This window comes from Schistocerca nitens, chromosome 1 (genome assembly GCF_023898315.1).
Source record: "Schistocerca nitens isolate TAMUIC-IGC-003100 chromosome 1, iqSchNite1.1, whole genome shotgun sequence".
In the NCBI taxonomy this organism is placed as follows: domain Eukaryota; kingdom Metazoa; phylum Arthropoda; class Insecta; order Orthoptera; family Acrididae; genus Schistocerca; species Schistocerca nitens.
The window spans coordinates 604,274,387-604,290,728 of NC_064614.1; positions in this window are offsets into that span (position 1 = coordinate 604,274,387).

Genomic DNA, 16,342 nt, shown 5'->3' on the forward strand with positions numbered 1-16,342 from the left:
TTTTTTTTTTTTTGGTCATCAGTCTACTGACTGGTTTGATGCGGCCCGCCACGAATTCCTTTCCTGTGCTAACCTCTTCATCTCAGAGTAGCACATGCAACCTGCGTCCTCAATTATTTGCTTGACGTATTCCAATCTCTGTCTTCCTCTACAGTTTTTGACCTCTACAGCTCCCTCTAGTACCATGGAAGTCATTCCCTCATGTCTTAGCAGATTTCCTATCATCCTGTCCCTTCTCCTTATCAGTGTTTTCCACACATTCCTTTCCTCTCCGATTCTGCGTAGAACCTCCTCATTCCTTACCTTATCAGTCCACCTAATTTTCGACATTCGTCTATAGCACCACATCTCAAATCCTTCGATTCTCTTCTCTTCCGGTTTTCCCACAGTCCATGTTTCACTACCATACAATGCTGTACTCCAGACGTACATCCTCAAAAATTTCTTCCTCAAATTAAGGCCGGTATTTGATATTAGTAGACATCTCTTGGCCAGAAATGCCTTTTTTTCCATAGCGAGTCTGCTTTTGATGTCCTCCTTGCTCCGTCCGTCATTGGTTATTTTACTGCCTAGGTAGCAGAATTCCTTAACTTCATTGATTTCGTTCTCATTTCTACTACTTCTCATTACCTTCGTCTTTCTCCGATTTACTCTCAAACCATACTGTGTACTCATTAGACTGTTCATTCCGTTCAGCAGATCATTTAATTCTTCTTCACTTTCACTCAGGATAGCAATGTCATCAGCGAATCGCATCATTGATATATTTTCACCTTGTATTTTAATTCCACTCCTGAACCTTTCTTTTATTTCCATCATTGCTTCCTCGATGTACAGATTGAAGAGTAGGGGCGAAAGGCTACAACCTTGTCTTACACCCTTCTTAATACGAGCACTTCGTTCTTGATCGTCCACTCTTATTATTCCCTCTTACATATTGTATATGACCCGTCTCTCCCTATAGCTTACCCCTACTTTTTTCAGAATCTCGAACAGCTTGCACCATTTTATATTGTCGAACGCCTTTTCCAGGTCGACAAATCCTATGAAAGTGTCTTGATTTTTCTTTAACCTTGCTTCCATTATTAGCCGTAACGTCAGAATTGCCTCTCTCGTCCCTTTGCTTTTCCTAAAGCCAAACTGATCGTCACCTAGCGCATTCTCAATTTTCTTTTCCATTGTTCTGTATATTATTCTTGTAAGCAGCTTCTATGCATGAGCTGTTAAGCTGATTGTGCGATAATTCTCGCACTTGTCAGCTCTTGCCGTCTTCGGAATTGTGTGGATGATGCTTTTCCGAAAGTCAGATGGTATGTCGCCAGACTCATATATTTTACACACCAACGTGAATAGTCGTTTTGTTGCCATTTCCCCCAATGATTTGAGAAATTCTGATGGAATGTTATCTATCCCTTCAGCCTTACTTGACCGTAAGTCCTCCAAAATTCTTTTAAATTCCGATTCTAATACTGGATCCCCTACCTCTTCTAAATCGACTCCTGTTTCTTCTTCTATCACATCAGACAAATCTTCACCCTCATAGAGGCTTTCAATGTATTCTTTCCACCTATCTGCTCTCTCCTCTGCATTTAACAGTGGAATTCCCGTTGCACTCTTAATGTTACCACCGTTGCTTTTAATGTCACCAAAGGTTGTTTTGACTTTCCTGTATGCTGAGTCTGTCCTTCCGACAATCATATCTTTTTCGATGTCTTCAGATTTTTCCTGCAGCCATTTAGTCTTATCTTCCCTGCACTTCCTGTTTATTTCATTCCTCAGCGACTTGTATTTCTGTATTCCTGATTTTCCCGGAACATGTTTGTACTTCCTCCTTTCATCAATCAACTGAAGTATTTCTTCTGTTACCCATGGTTTCTTCGCAGCTACCTTCTTTGTACCTATGTTTTCCTTCCCAACTTCTGTGATGGCCCTTTTTAGAGATGTCCATTCCTCTTCAACTGTACTGCCTACTGCGATATTCCATATTGCTGTATCTATAGCGTTAGAGAACTTCACACGTATCTCGTCATTCCTTATTACTTCCGTATCCCACTTCTTTGCGTATTGATTCTTCTTGACTAATGTCTTGAACTTCAGCCTACTCTTCATCACTACTATATTGTGATCTGAGTCTATATCTGCTCCTGGGTACGCCTTACAGTCCAGTATCTGATTTCGAAATCTCTGTCTGACCATGATGTAATCTAATTGAAATCTTCCCGTATCTCCCGGCCTTTTCCAGGTATACCTCCTCCTCTTGTGATTCTTGAACAGGTTATTCGCTATTACTAGCTGAATCTTGTTACAGAACTCAATTAGTCTTTCTCCTCTTTCATTCCTTGTCCCAAGCCCATATTCTCCTGTAACCTTTTCTTCTACTCCTTCCCCTACAACTGCATTCCAGTCGCCCATGACGATTAGATTTTCGTCCCCCTGTACATACTGCATTACCCTTTCAATATCCTCATACACTTTCTCTATCTATTCATCTTCAGCTTACGACGTCGGCATGTGTACCTGAAATATCGTTGTCGGTGTTGGTCTGCTGTCGATTCTGATTAGAACAACCCGGTCACTGAACTGTTCACAGTAACACACCCTCTGCCCTACCTTCCTATTCATAACGAATCCTACACCTGTTACACAATTTTTTGCTGCTGTTGATATTACCCGATACTCATCTGACCAGAAATCCTTGTCTTCTTTCCACTTCACTTCACTGACCCCTACTATATCTATTTTGAGCCTTTGCATTTCCATTATCAGATTTTCTAGTTTCCCTACCACGTTCAAGCTTCTGATATTCCACGCCCCGACTCGTAGAACGTTATCCTTTCGTTGATTATTCAATCTTTTTCTCATGGTAACCTTCCCCTTGGCAGTCCCCTCCCGGAGATCCGAATGGGGGACTATTCCGGAATCTTTTGCCAATGGAGAAGTCATCAAGACACTTCTTCAATTAGAGGCCACATGTCCTGTGGATACACGTTACGTGGCTTTAATGCAGTGGTTTCCATTGCCTTCTGCATCCTTATGTTGTTGATCATTGCTGATTCTTCCACCTTTAGGGGCAATTTCCCACCCCTAGGACAAGAGAGTGCCCTGAACCTCTATCCGCTCCTCCACCCTCTTTGACGAGGCCGTTTGGCAGAATGAGGCTGACTTCTTATGCCGGAGGTCTTCGGCCGCCAATGCTGATTATTTATCAAAATTTAGGCAGTGGCGGGGATCGAACCCGGGGCCGAAGACGTTTTAGATTATGAATCAAAGACGCTACCCGTAGACCACGGGTACAGGCTAGAACTTAGAACTACTTAAACCTAACTAACCTAAGGACATTACACACATCCATGCCCGAGGCAGGATTCGAACCTGCGACCGTAGCAGTCGCGCGGTTCGAGACTATAGCGCCTAGAACAGCTCGGCCACCTCGGCCGGCAGTGCACATTGGACATGAATGGATGCAAGTGATCAGACAGGATGCGTATGTACGTATGACCTGTCAGAGTCGTATCTACACGTGTCGGGTGTCACTTATCACTCCCACTGGGCCATTACAGAGCCTCCAAAAGCTTGAACAGCTGAAATGCAGGGTCCATGAATTCATGAAGTTGTCTCCATAGCTGTACATGTCCATCCGCTCAATACAATTTGAAACGAGACTCGTCCGACCAGGCAACATGTGTTTCCAGTCATCAACAGTCCAGTGTCGGTGTTGACGGGTCCATTCGAAGCGTAAATTTTATGTCGTGCAGTCATTAAGGGTACACGTGTTGGCCTTCCGCTCCGTAAGCCCATATCGATGATGTTTCGGAATGATTCGCACACTGACACTTCTTTATGGCCTAACATTGAAATGTGCAACAATTTGCGGAAGGATTGCACTTCTGTCAGCTCGATTCTCTTCAGTCGCCGTTGGTCCCGTTCTTGCAGAATCTTTTTACGGTCGCAGCGATCTCAGAGATTGGATGTTTTACCGGATCCCTGATATTCATGATACACTCGTGAAATGGTCGTACCGGAAAATCCCCACTTCATCTCTACCTCGGAGTTGCTGTGTCCCATCGCTTGTGCATCGAATACAACACGACATTCAAACTGACTTAAATCTTGATAAACTGCGATTGTAGCAGCAGTAGCCGAGTTAACAACTGCGCCAGACTCTTATTGTCTTATTAAGGCGTTGCCGACCGCAGCGCCGTATTCCGCCTGTTTACATATCTCTGTATTTGAATACGCATGCCTATACCAGTTACTTTGACGCTTCAATGCACATCATTATAGTGCTGTTTAATAGTCTCGTATAAAAGGTTATATAGTAACATAAAAGGTTTCTGTTTCAATTTGCCTGTCAGACTTTGGGCTAATGACAGATGTTTTTCCTGATGTTAGTGGCTCTTGCGCCTGCATATTTTTACTTGTAGCGGAGGAAGTAGATCTTTGTGCCCTTCAGTAATATTGTAACGTATTTGATAAATCTGAAGAAAAAAATGTTATGTCAAAATATAGCGGAACAGTTACACCTGTTTTGGAGTACTACGAAAATTAATTTTGTTTCTTGCAGTAATTCAGTCTACACTTTACTCTTGCACCGACGAAGAATCCACATCAGACAAAAACTCTTTGTCCTATGACGTCACTAATTAATACTACAGCTGTCTGGTTCCTATAAACTCTCTCACCAGAATTTTCATTCCCCTGACATTCAAAATTCCATCAGTCCAAGGACTAAATTGTAAAGGTTATCATTATTTAACGTCCTTCCGACAAGTGAGACCAAAGCAGTATCCGAAAGAGGTATAAAGCTCACAGTTTCCTGCAAGGAAGCAACCATTAGACCTATGACAATAAGAGAATCGCATGCCCAGAGAAAGCATTTGGTTGATTGCAGTTGTTTCAGTTTCCTTCACTTTGTCCATCTTTGCTTCTTTTTCCGTCTTCAGGCGAAATTTTTCGCCCCAGTGACAAGAGGATACCTTTCATCTCGGGATACTTCTTCGCTCTCTAATTAGTAGACTGCTTGCAGAATGGAAAACCTTGAGAAGCCAGAGCCAAAAAAATCTCAGAAAAAATTACCAATTAGAAAGAAGAACTTGTGTTCGTATTAGCGATGAACGACTGAAGTCACTAGAGTCCCTTGGCTTACAGTTCCCCGTGATCTTTTTGGGCACGCGCTCTACGATAAGTAGGAGCACATGTTTCACCGTATACTGAGGGTGCCGTAACATGTCACTTTCTCTAGGTTGCATGCAGGTCAGCCACATCCGCAACAACCTAGGAGGTACGGTATTTACTCAGAACATTACCTCGCCGTCTTTTATTCAACCGGCTGAGAATTAAGTTGGTTACTGCACTTAACGGAAAGACCCGTAAGCCGGTGTGTTTAACGCAGATGTTGCCAGAGGATCAAGTCTCGTATGTGTTGAATCTAATGCAGGAGGAGAAAAATAACAAAATGGTGCTGTAAACAATCACTTATCCCTCTACTCTCATATCCTCACCTACTATCTAATTACCTATGACTTACGCAAATAAATTTTCCTGCTTTATTAAACGCGAAACACCACCACAGTGTGCGACTCAATCCAAACTAAATAATAATATATTATAAACATATAATTCAACATAGTTAATAACATATTATAAACATATAATTCAAGATAGTTTCTCAACAAGAACTATTATTTTTGCTTTTATATTTCATTCAGTAACCGTCTAATTTACTTAAGATTACCAAAGAAATGCTACAAAAAGTCTGCGAAAGGAACAAAATTTATTTTCTAAACTCACATTAAAAAAAATGAAATTAAGATTTGATAGTTTAACGTAAAACTAAAGGAAATACCTGAAAATTAATCGAAATACATTCTATACACGCACACCACATACTAAAGAATGAAAACGAAGGTGTTACAATTCATACCTAATACTGCAAAAATTCTCTTCATTTGCGCATATTGCTGTTAGCAAAAAGTGAAACACACCGACACTGATGCAAGGAAATATTATTACTGTTATTATTAAGCAAAATATATTTGCATGGCTCCCTTTCCCGTTTAGGAAGTGCCACGTACCATTGTGGAACAGTGAGGCTTTGTGCGAGCGATGTGCGATTTGAGAAGTGAAGTTTGCTAAGAAATTCCCGGACGTCACTCGCACTGAAGATGTACCCAAAGACCAGTTTGAAACTAAGTTCGAAGAATATTACAAGTGGGAAATATAAGTAGTATGTTAACGTCGGCCTCGACTGTTCTGTCCACACAATGACACGTCGGACACGGTTGACTCTGTGAGAAAAACTTGGCACATAGAAAGTAAATGATTAAGGTTGTCCAACAACGAAAGCAAACACAAATTTAGAGTAACTGACACTATATTTACAGGCTTGGACTTAACATACATATAACATGTTAACACTTACGTCAATAACAATGACAGAGCTTCATTGGTTTGAAAAGTTTAGAAATCACGTAGAAATGTCCATTCATTCACCACTCTGCGTTTTCCACACATACTAGTCCCACATGCAACAAAATGACTGTATACATCCGTAGAGTTTAAGAAATTACAAATCTAGTTATGACGCCTGTGTAATGTTGCGTCCGTATTATACAGGAGAGTGATATAGTCCGGCAGTGGACGGCGAGTTGCGCGCTTTTTTTTTTTTTTTAATATTCAAATGTCTTCAGAGTCTGTCTTCAATATCGATGTTTTTACATGCGCGCTGAATTAGTCCATAGTTTCTTAGGCGCGTCAGTGGCACTGGATTCATTTCTCCTCGTAACTCGTAAAAATACATCATTACAATGCGTAGTTAAATATTATACATTGACAAATAAATGGCTCTTGGCCTCTTTCATTACTCAAATCAGTATTTTATGTGAGGAGATGTGGCGGCGTGAAAATACAACATCTCATGACGGAAAACAAATCGCTAACTAAAAAAGGATTTGTCCTAAATAAACGAAAGTTGGTACAAGTGTTTCTACATTTCGAAGATAACGTTTATTCGCATTCCGTGCCAGACGCACAAGAGTGGCACTAATAGCACCACTATGAGGACGCAAATCAGGTTTCCTTTAAGCACACGCTTTAATGGTCGAGAGCGTTAATTAGCTATGATATTCAACGTGGTGAGTTGGTGTTAGTCAATAATGCCTTTACAGCGACAAAGACGCCTTTATCAGTACCCTACTAAATTTCAGCGAGGTCATATAATAGGGCTACGAGAAACTGGATGTTGCTTCTGCGATATTACAAAAAGACTTGGCATAAACGTAGTCACTGTACATGATTTCTGGCAGCAGTGAACACGAGAATGTACGGTCGCAAGAAGACCGGCCTCTCGACGGCCAAGTGGTGCTACAGAGAGAGAAGAGCGTCGTATTCGGCCTGCGGCCCTGGCGCATCGTACTACTTTTGCAGCAGTAATTTGAGCAGCAGTTGGAACTTCAGTGACACAACGAACTGTTAAAAATCGGTTACGCCAAGGACATCTCCGAGCCAGACGCCCTGTAGCGTGCATACCACGGACTCCGTCATCGTCACCGTCACCGTCATATACACTCCTGGAAATGGAATAAAGAACACATTGACACCGGTGTGTCAGACCCACCATACTTGCTCCGGACACTGCGAGAGGGCTGTACAAGCAATGATCACACGCACGGCACAACGGACACACCAGGAACCGCGGTGTTGGCCGTCGAATGGCGCTAGCTGCGCAGCATTTGTGCACCGCCGCCGTCAGTGTCAGCCAGTTTGCCGCGGCATACGGAGCTCCATCGCAGTCTTTAACACTGGTAGCATGCCGCGACAGCGTGGACGTGAACCGTATGTGCAGTTGACGGACTTTGAGCGAGGGCGTATAGTGGGCATGCGGGAGGCCGGGTGGACGTACCGCCGAATTGCTCAACACGTGGGGCGTGAGGTCTCCACAGTACATCGATGTTGTCGCCAGTGGTCGGCGGAAGGTGCACGTGCACGTCGACCTGGGACCGGACCGCAGCGACGCACGGATGCACGCCAAGACCGTAGGATCCTACGCAGTGCCGTAGGGGACCGCACCGCCACTTCCCAGCAAATTAGGGACACTGTTGCTCCTGGGGTATCGGCGAGGACCATTCGCAACCGTCTCCATGAAGCTGGGCTACGGTCCCGCACACCGTTAGGCCGTCTTCCGCTCACGCCCCAACATCGTGCAGCCCGCCTCCAGTGGTGTCGCGACAGGCGTGAATGGAGGGACGAATGGAGACGTGTCGTCTTCAGCGATGAGAGTCGCTTCTGCCTTGGTGCCAATGATGGTCGTATGCGTGTTTGGCGCCGTGCAGGTGAGCGCCACAATCAGGACTGCATACGACCGAGGCACACAGGGCCTACACCCGGCATCATGGTGTGGGGAGCGATCTCCTACACTGGCCGTACACCACTGGTGATCGTCGAGGGGACACTGAATAGTGCACGGTACATCCAAACCGTCATCGAACCCATCGTTCTACCATTCCTAGACCGGCAAGGGAACTTGCTGTTCCAACAGGACAGTGCACGTCCGCATGTATCCCGTGCCACCCAACGTGCTCTAGAAGGTGTAAGTCAACTACCCTGGCCAGCAAGATCTCCGGATCTGTCCCCCATTGAGCATGTTTGGGACTGGATGAAGCGTCGTCTCACGCGGTCTGCACGTCCAGCACGAACGCTGGTCCAACTGAGGCGCCAGGTGGAAATGGCATGGCAAGCCGTTCCACAGGACTACATCCAGCAGGGTGATCATGTGATGTATCTGACCCCAGGAATGTGTCAATAAAGTTTCCCCTTCCTGGGACAATGAATTCACGGTGTTCTTATTTCAATTTCCAGGAGTGTATTTTAGTGGTGTCAAGCGAGAGCTCACCTTTCAGCCCCACACTTAAGCGTTTAAGATCAGACCTGGTTCTCCATTCTAGCCCGTCTTTGTCCCCGCTCAACTCAGATCTCTGCCAGAGTTATCACGTGTGGCGTCTAATGATGTGTTCTACCTCTTGTGATACTATTTTCGAGATAGCCTACAGGTATCTCACGAACACTACTGGAATTCTTTGGTCACCCGCACCAACCTTTATCTTTCATCCAAATCAAACGGTCACAGTGAACCCTTTAGGTGCACTCTTACACACATTTGTTTTCTCATCTTAGGGGTGATTGTCTTATCCATGAATTAGTCTCCCGTGAAAGTAGGAATGTTATTCAATACTGAATATCTTTTCCCAATATCATTTGCAGATTTTTTTGCAGGACATCTAAACCCAAGAACTTCGCTTAAATTGTTTAGGAGCCATAGCCCTATTCGGCAGGATAACCCGTTGTCAGTGGTATATTAAATATAATGTCAATGACACGTGTGTCTCACAATATACAGGTTGTCGTATACTTTACTGCTGTCGATTCTTAACCAATGATATTTATTGGTCACTTTCGGCATAACTGTCATATAAAGGCTTGTCAGTTCCACGCTTACGTTTATATGACAGTTATGTCAAATGTGACAGAGAAATGTCACTGCCTAAGAACTGACTGCACCAACGTGCACGACAATCTGTGTACAGTGAGATGAACATCAAATTATAACTAACATGCATGTCATTGATACAGAAAGATATAATATGCCACTGGCGATGGGTTATAAATTCGAGCACCGGTTTTGCTGTTAAACATTTTAAATACCGCTGAGTCCTTTAACAAATACAGAGTTTTTGTTGATCTGTTTACAGATTACATTTATCGAAAATTCTTAGATATTGCGATTTACCAAACATCACATAGTAACCTAAGGAATAAACATAATTGCAAGATATATGACACTACAAAATAATACAACGTGAAAGTTTATTTATGTTTATTCATCTTACTTCTCAGGGACTTCCACTCTTGTGACTAAAATGTTGGCATAAGCTGGGTAGGATATCTTTCTTCATTCACTGTTGCATCCTTTCGAATCAAAGTTACTGAGAACGTGATCTATCCAGTTCAACGTCCACTTGGTACTGTGAATACTTAAGCTCGCAAACTCTCCTGTTCGCTATTTGATATCGAAGCATTGATAGTCTCCATATCTGGTCCACTCTTTAATCCCATAATACCTAAGCTTTGCATACGAAACACTCGTTTTCAAATGTATGGTTCACTGGTCATATCCAAGTTCCTCTCTCGTCTGCCATTTACCTGCAGTTTCCAAGGTATCAATTGAAGTTGATCGACTACCACTCCCTTGACAGTGTCCCGACGGTATCACTGATAATAATCGTATCCCTCATAAGACAATACAACAGAAGAACTGTCGTTGATCAGCTGCAGTTGGAAACAGGACACAGAAAATAAAAGTGACGAATCTACACTTGAAGTCGGATAGCATCAGCAATGACAATCACTCAGTCACACAGTAACAAATTCAAAACAAATTAAGATGGTTTCATTATAATAATGTTATTGATAGAATACACACACCTGACGAATGTGGTGATATTTTTAGTTAGTGTAAAAATTTGATATTAAATTCTCTAATATTACTGCAAATAACTTTTAAGGAAAATTATTTTTTCGGTGATTAATTTTGTCAGGATGAGCTAGAATTGCCATAACATTACATTTCAGCTTCTGTTAAGAATGGGAAACTGACTATGGAATAGTAGTCCACTGGACACACTTACTTACACTTTTTCCTATATTTTTCTGAAATAATAGGATTTGAAGTGAGTGGTTCAGATTTTATAAGTTTTGGTCATAGTTTCAATAGCCGGAGCAGCAATATGAATTTTGGCTTCAAAACCAATAATAGAGTGCAGAGCCTCTAACTTTCTTTGCCATATGAAAAGACATATAGTCAATGAAATTACGTAACTGACGGATCACCTTTCTGCTGACTGATGGACACCATAACTCGACATCAGGTAGCGAGCTAGGTGGTGCAGTGGTTAGCACACTAGAAAGCTATTCGGGGGGATGCGCGTGCGGCCATAAGGATTCACGTTTTCCATGATTTCTCTATTTCTCTAAACCGTTCCAAATGTCCGGATGGTTCCTTAATAACGACACAGCCGATTTCCTTCGGCATCCATGAAACAATTAGACCTTGTCCTCTGTCTCTGATGACATCGATGTCGACGGGACGTTGAGCCCTAATGTTGCTTCCTTCGACATCAGATCTAATTCTTCACGTATGGCAGCTACCCCCTTCAGAAGTTCCTTTGTTTACTGAAGAGTAATGAGCACATGCCGGTGCGATTTTTTAAATCAATGGTCATCTGCAAAACTGATAATGCCCTGATATGAACAATGGTAAAAAACGCTGCTGTCTTTATAACAATTCCTAACGTAGTGGTGTATTATTTTACTATTATTATGGGATGTGTCTTTTCCATGACGATGAGATGAACTGTCGGATGAGTTGTTATTCGATATCAGCTTCAGTCCAAAGAGTAATTTCATGTGCTGACCTGTGGTGAAGCAAACTGTTTCACATGCTGTATCTGCAGTGCAGCAAATTTTTGTAACAGTTGAGACTTTTCGAAGATAGAGACTTTTCTAAGATGTTACGACCTACTCTGTAGTTTGGATGCAGCTTTTCTGAAATCCGTACAGGGGTTAGAGGGATTTTCTTCAAATCCGAGTTTAGTATGACCTTCTGAAATGTTCCCACATCAATGGATACGAGTGTATTGAGAGTTTCTCGTGATGAGGACTCAGCTTTTCTGATTTGGCATATTTGGTTACGAGTCTGATATTATAAGACATGCATGGGTCTCACTGGAGTATCCGTTCGTGATAAATAGGTCAAGCTTCCCGCTGCAGCATTGATGATTGCCTACATGATTAAAGCATTTGTTCTCTGAAAATCCAGGTTAAAGCAGCGATGCTGACGGCTGTTATCGAAACCTGTCTCTACTACACTGCTGCAGAGAGCTGATATGCGTCCACCGATTAACAGTTACTTTCGACGAAAGTGGTGCAGTGAAATTTCGTGTATCGCATACAAATGAAATAATTTAAAACGTGTTGTGTTTCACCTACACGAAGTGTAACAATGGTTGCTTGAAAATTTAAATATAGTATGTAAAACTGAATACAGCATTCGAGATCGATGTTAGGAAATAGCTTAATCCGCTTCCTGCGAGCGACAACATATAATAGAGTTACATACGCTATTACTTACACCTGTTGTAAAAAATCAGTGTGAAAATAAAAAAAAGTACTTTGTATAAATGACATAATATGTAGCTAAATGTAATGCATCAGCATCAATGGTTGGACTTAAGATATTTGAAACAATAGCGTAAAATGTTAAATATACGAAAGAGAAGTGCATTTTTGGTTAAAAATTGCAAGTAAATGAAACAAAGTTACGAGTATTGATCGTACATAAATAGTGAACCGCGTTACATCTAGAGGTATCTCATGATTAAAGCCGTCATTCACTATGGAGGACAGCTATGGCAGTCTTACGGGAGATGCTACGTGTAAAACACGATTACTGTAGATTTTGCTAGTTTAAAAATGTTCGAGTAACATACTTCTGAACACTGCAGCCAACGGATGTTCTTGTTTGGAAACAAAAATGAATATTGCATAACGCATTATGGTTAGGTCAGTATTCTCACTGATCGATATTCATAAGAGTGGCAGAATAATGTACCTCTATGCATTTCTGAATAACAAATTTCATCGATTCTGCAGTGCAACTCTCGGTAGCACCAATGTGGTACACAATGAATAACAAGCCATGAATTTCGGAATACAGTAACCTCATTTATAGGCCAGACACAACGATCTTTTCAGTAGATGACTGAGACGTGAGTGCACTAAATATATTGTGTTTTTTGCAGAGGAAAATTTGACCTGCAATTCTGAGAAAGCTCGGAATTCATGAAAATCATCGCGTTAATCACCATATTTGCAATTTATCTAAGCACCATAATCCTGTTACTGTGTATTCGAAATACAATAAGTAATATAATTTTACTAGCGTTTCCAAAATTTGTCTTTAAGATTCGTCTACTTGGCGATTTACTGTGGGCGATGCGAAACCGTATACAATCGGGAAAACACTAAACAAATGAGGTGACACTGAAATAAATAGATCTTCTCTGCTTCGATTCTCTTAGTGCTCAACAACAGTTGTTACTGGTAGATAAAGTGACAGAAAATAAAGTGCTATAACTCCAGAAAAAAAATTGTCTTTATGCTGGGATTCTTGTGTGGGTGACGGAACGTAACAGTTACTGCTATCCTAGCTGCTATTCTAAACTTCATCCCATATGAGCACAACAGTTAAGTCTTTACCTAAGGTTGCTCGTACTTTAGGTACTTGGGCTATGCACAGCTCTGTTTAAAAAGAATAGCTCAATGTAGTCATAGACTCGAGCCGCACAGCGCCTACTTTCATGCCACACAGATAATTCACTGCAAACAAATACCTGTAGCTGTGATCCTGCCGTCAAATAGTCTATGCATTGGCTGGAATTGCAAGTTAATAAAATACACAGAAATACAAAAAGCTAAATGAGTACTTTAATAACTTGTGTTCTATTCTAACGTTTGTAATTGATGCAGACGACAGAGAATTTTGTTGAATAATATTTATTTAAGGGGGGTAGGACGTCAAACGGGCCGACTTGGAGCAGGAGAGACACCACAGGACATTTTAATTTCCACTGTCTATACTTTTACAAATAAATTCATAAAACTTTGTCAGCATGACCAGAAAGGATTCAGAATTCACACTCATAGCTGTGGAAGTTCGAAAACATAACGAAGTAATTTTTTTTACATGTGAAATTTCATCATTTTTTTCACTTACTAATGGCAGCATTTGTTGCTATAGGCACACTTTTCTTCATAAGTAAGAGAGATGGTTCGATGAATTTTACACAGCATACAAACCATACTTAAAGGTGTATGAAACTCTAGAATTTTCGAAATCTATTAAAAACTATGATAAAAATTGAGGTAATTAACTACAAAATTTGAGTTTTTTCTAAATATGAAGTTTAAAATACAATAGATCATTAGTTTTTTCATAAATTAAATAAATTCTAGAGTTTCATACATCTGTAAATATGGTATGTATGCTGTGCGAAATTCATAGAAGAATCTCTCTAACTTATGAAGAAAAGTGTACCTATAGCAACAAATGCAGCCATTGATAAGTGAAAAAATGATGAAATTTCACACGTAAAAAAAATTATTTTGTTATGTTTTCGAACTTCCACTGCAATGAGTGTGAATCCTGAATCCTTCCTGGTCGTGCTGACAAAGTTTTATGAATTTATTTGTAAAAGTATAGACACTGGAAATTGAAATGTCTTGTGATGCCTCTCCTGCTCCAAGTCGGCCCGTTTGACGTCCTACCCCCCTTAAGGAACGACATCTGAAATAAATGGGAAATGGTCATACGATATTCATTTAAAATGTAGACAGCAAATATCCTTATCAAATGCAATGAAGTTATGTTGAGAGTGTTACGAGAATATAACAATATCCTCAAACTAAATAGTCATCAATGATATACGAAAATTAAGTTTATGTCGTAATTACAATGCAGGAAATATTCGCCAGCTCCAAACAGTTTAGACTTCAACATCATGACAGACAAATTATCACCTGTGATACAAGGAATAGTAATTCACACTCTGTCTTTCCTTAGTTGTCCGTCCCGATAGCTGAGTGGTCAGCGCGGCGTTCTGTCAAAGCTAAAGGGCACGGGTTCGATTCCCGGCAGAGTCGGAGATTTTCTCCGCTCACGGACTTGGTGTTGTGTTGTCCTCATCATCAGCGGAAGTCAACGGGAAACCACCACTGGAATCACATCTCTAGACGCTCATGCGGTGGACCTCTCTGATGTGGCTTTCCGCATGACAAGACCTGCCGAAAGGCAGAACACAAAGTTTTTTCTCCTTAGTTATGTAATGCATGCCGAAAAAGTGAGAGCCCTACTCTGGAGCACATTCAGACCTCTCGAAATATAAAATCCTTTCAGAAGTTAAGGTACGATAGCGGCCGTTCAGCGCCCAGAATCAAATATCTCTATGACCGAATACCACTCATTACCACAGGCAAGGCTGCCTCGTTCAAGTAGTAGTGTAAAAGTGTCAGAGCTCTTCACTGGGAAAGTCCCGGTTTCAACTTGACTGGGTGTAACGCCTGCTTTCCATTGGCTGAAGGCTGTCCCCACAAAAAATACGTTCTCAAGGTCTTTACGCATGATTTCATTCAACTTGTTCGTTCCTAGACTAAATTAATATATTACAACAATATTTAAATAAATAAATGTTATAAATATTAAATCACACTCAGATATTTAACAATAATTACAAATAAAGGTTTGTTCATAAATAAATAAGCTAGTACTCTTATGTAACTGCACTCGGATTAAATGACAACGAATCTTCGTTAAATATTGTCAAACATTTATTTATTTCTCCTTGACAGAAGCGTCTTTTGGTTCACTTTTCAACTGTGTTGTTCACTAACACATACGACTGACCACTTTGAAATTAGCACAGTTCTTTAATAGCACTTGCAATCAACATCTGAATATAGTTACTGGCAAAACAGTTCATTAAATAAATACACAAGTATAACAAAATATAAGATATTCATGCTGTATTCAGTTACGTGTAACTCAGGAGAAAACGATTTTTTGACAAACATTTGTGTAATAAAAAAGATATAAAATACGTCATAAGTTAATATATCAAATAGATACTGATGAATAGTTGTGAAGAATGACAGCTGTCATGCAATGCTGTCATCTGAGATATCGTGTGCATGAAGTATTTAAAAGTTGTTAATTCAGAGAGTCATTGCGGAAATATTCAGTCACCGTAAATTATTAACTTTTTTGTTTTAAGGCTATTGAAATTATTGTTGCATCATTGGATGCGCTTCATTTTTTGGGGATCGCCGATGTATTCAGATTCGCATTAATATACGATAGTAAATTATTATAGAGGGTACTTTTTCTATCATGTAGAAACTGTAGGGATTGATCGATGAGAACTTTTATCTGGAAATGCATGGTTTCCATGGTAGAGACCATTTATTCAGTTACACTTTTTTACAGAGACTGTGGTCTAAAAAAATGTTCAAATGTGTGTGAAATCTTATGGGACTTAACTGCTAAGGTCATCAGTCCCTAAGCTTACACACTACTTAACCTAAATTATCCTAAGGACAAACACACACACCAATGCCCGAGGGAGGACTCGAACTTCCGTCGGGTTCAGTCGCACAGTCCATGACTGCAGCGCCCTAGACCGTTCGGCTAATCCAGCGCGGCACTGCGGTCTAATACGCGCTGTATCATGCAGCC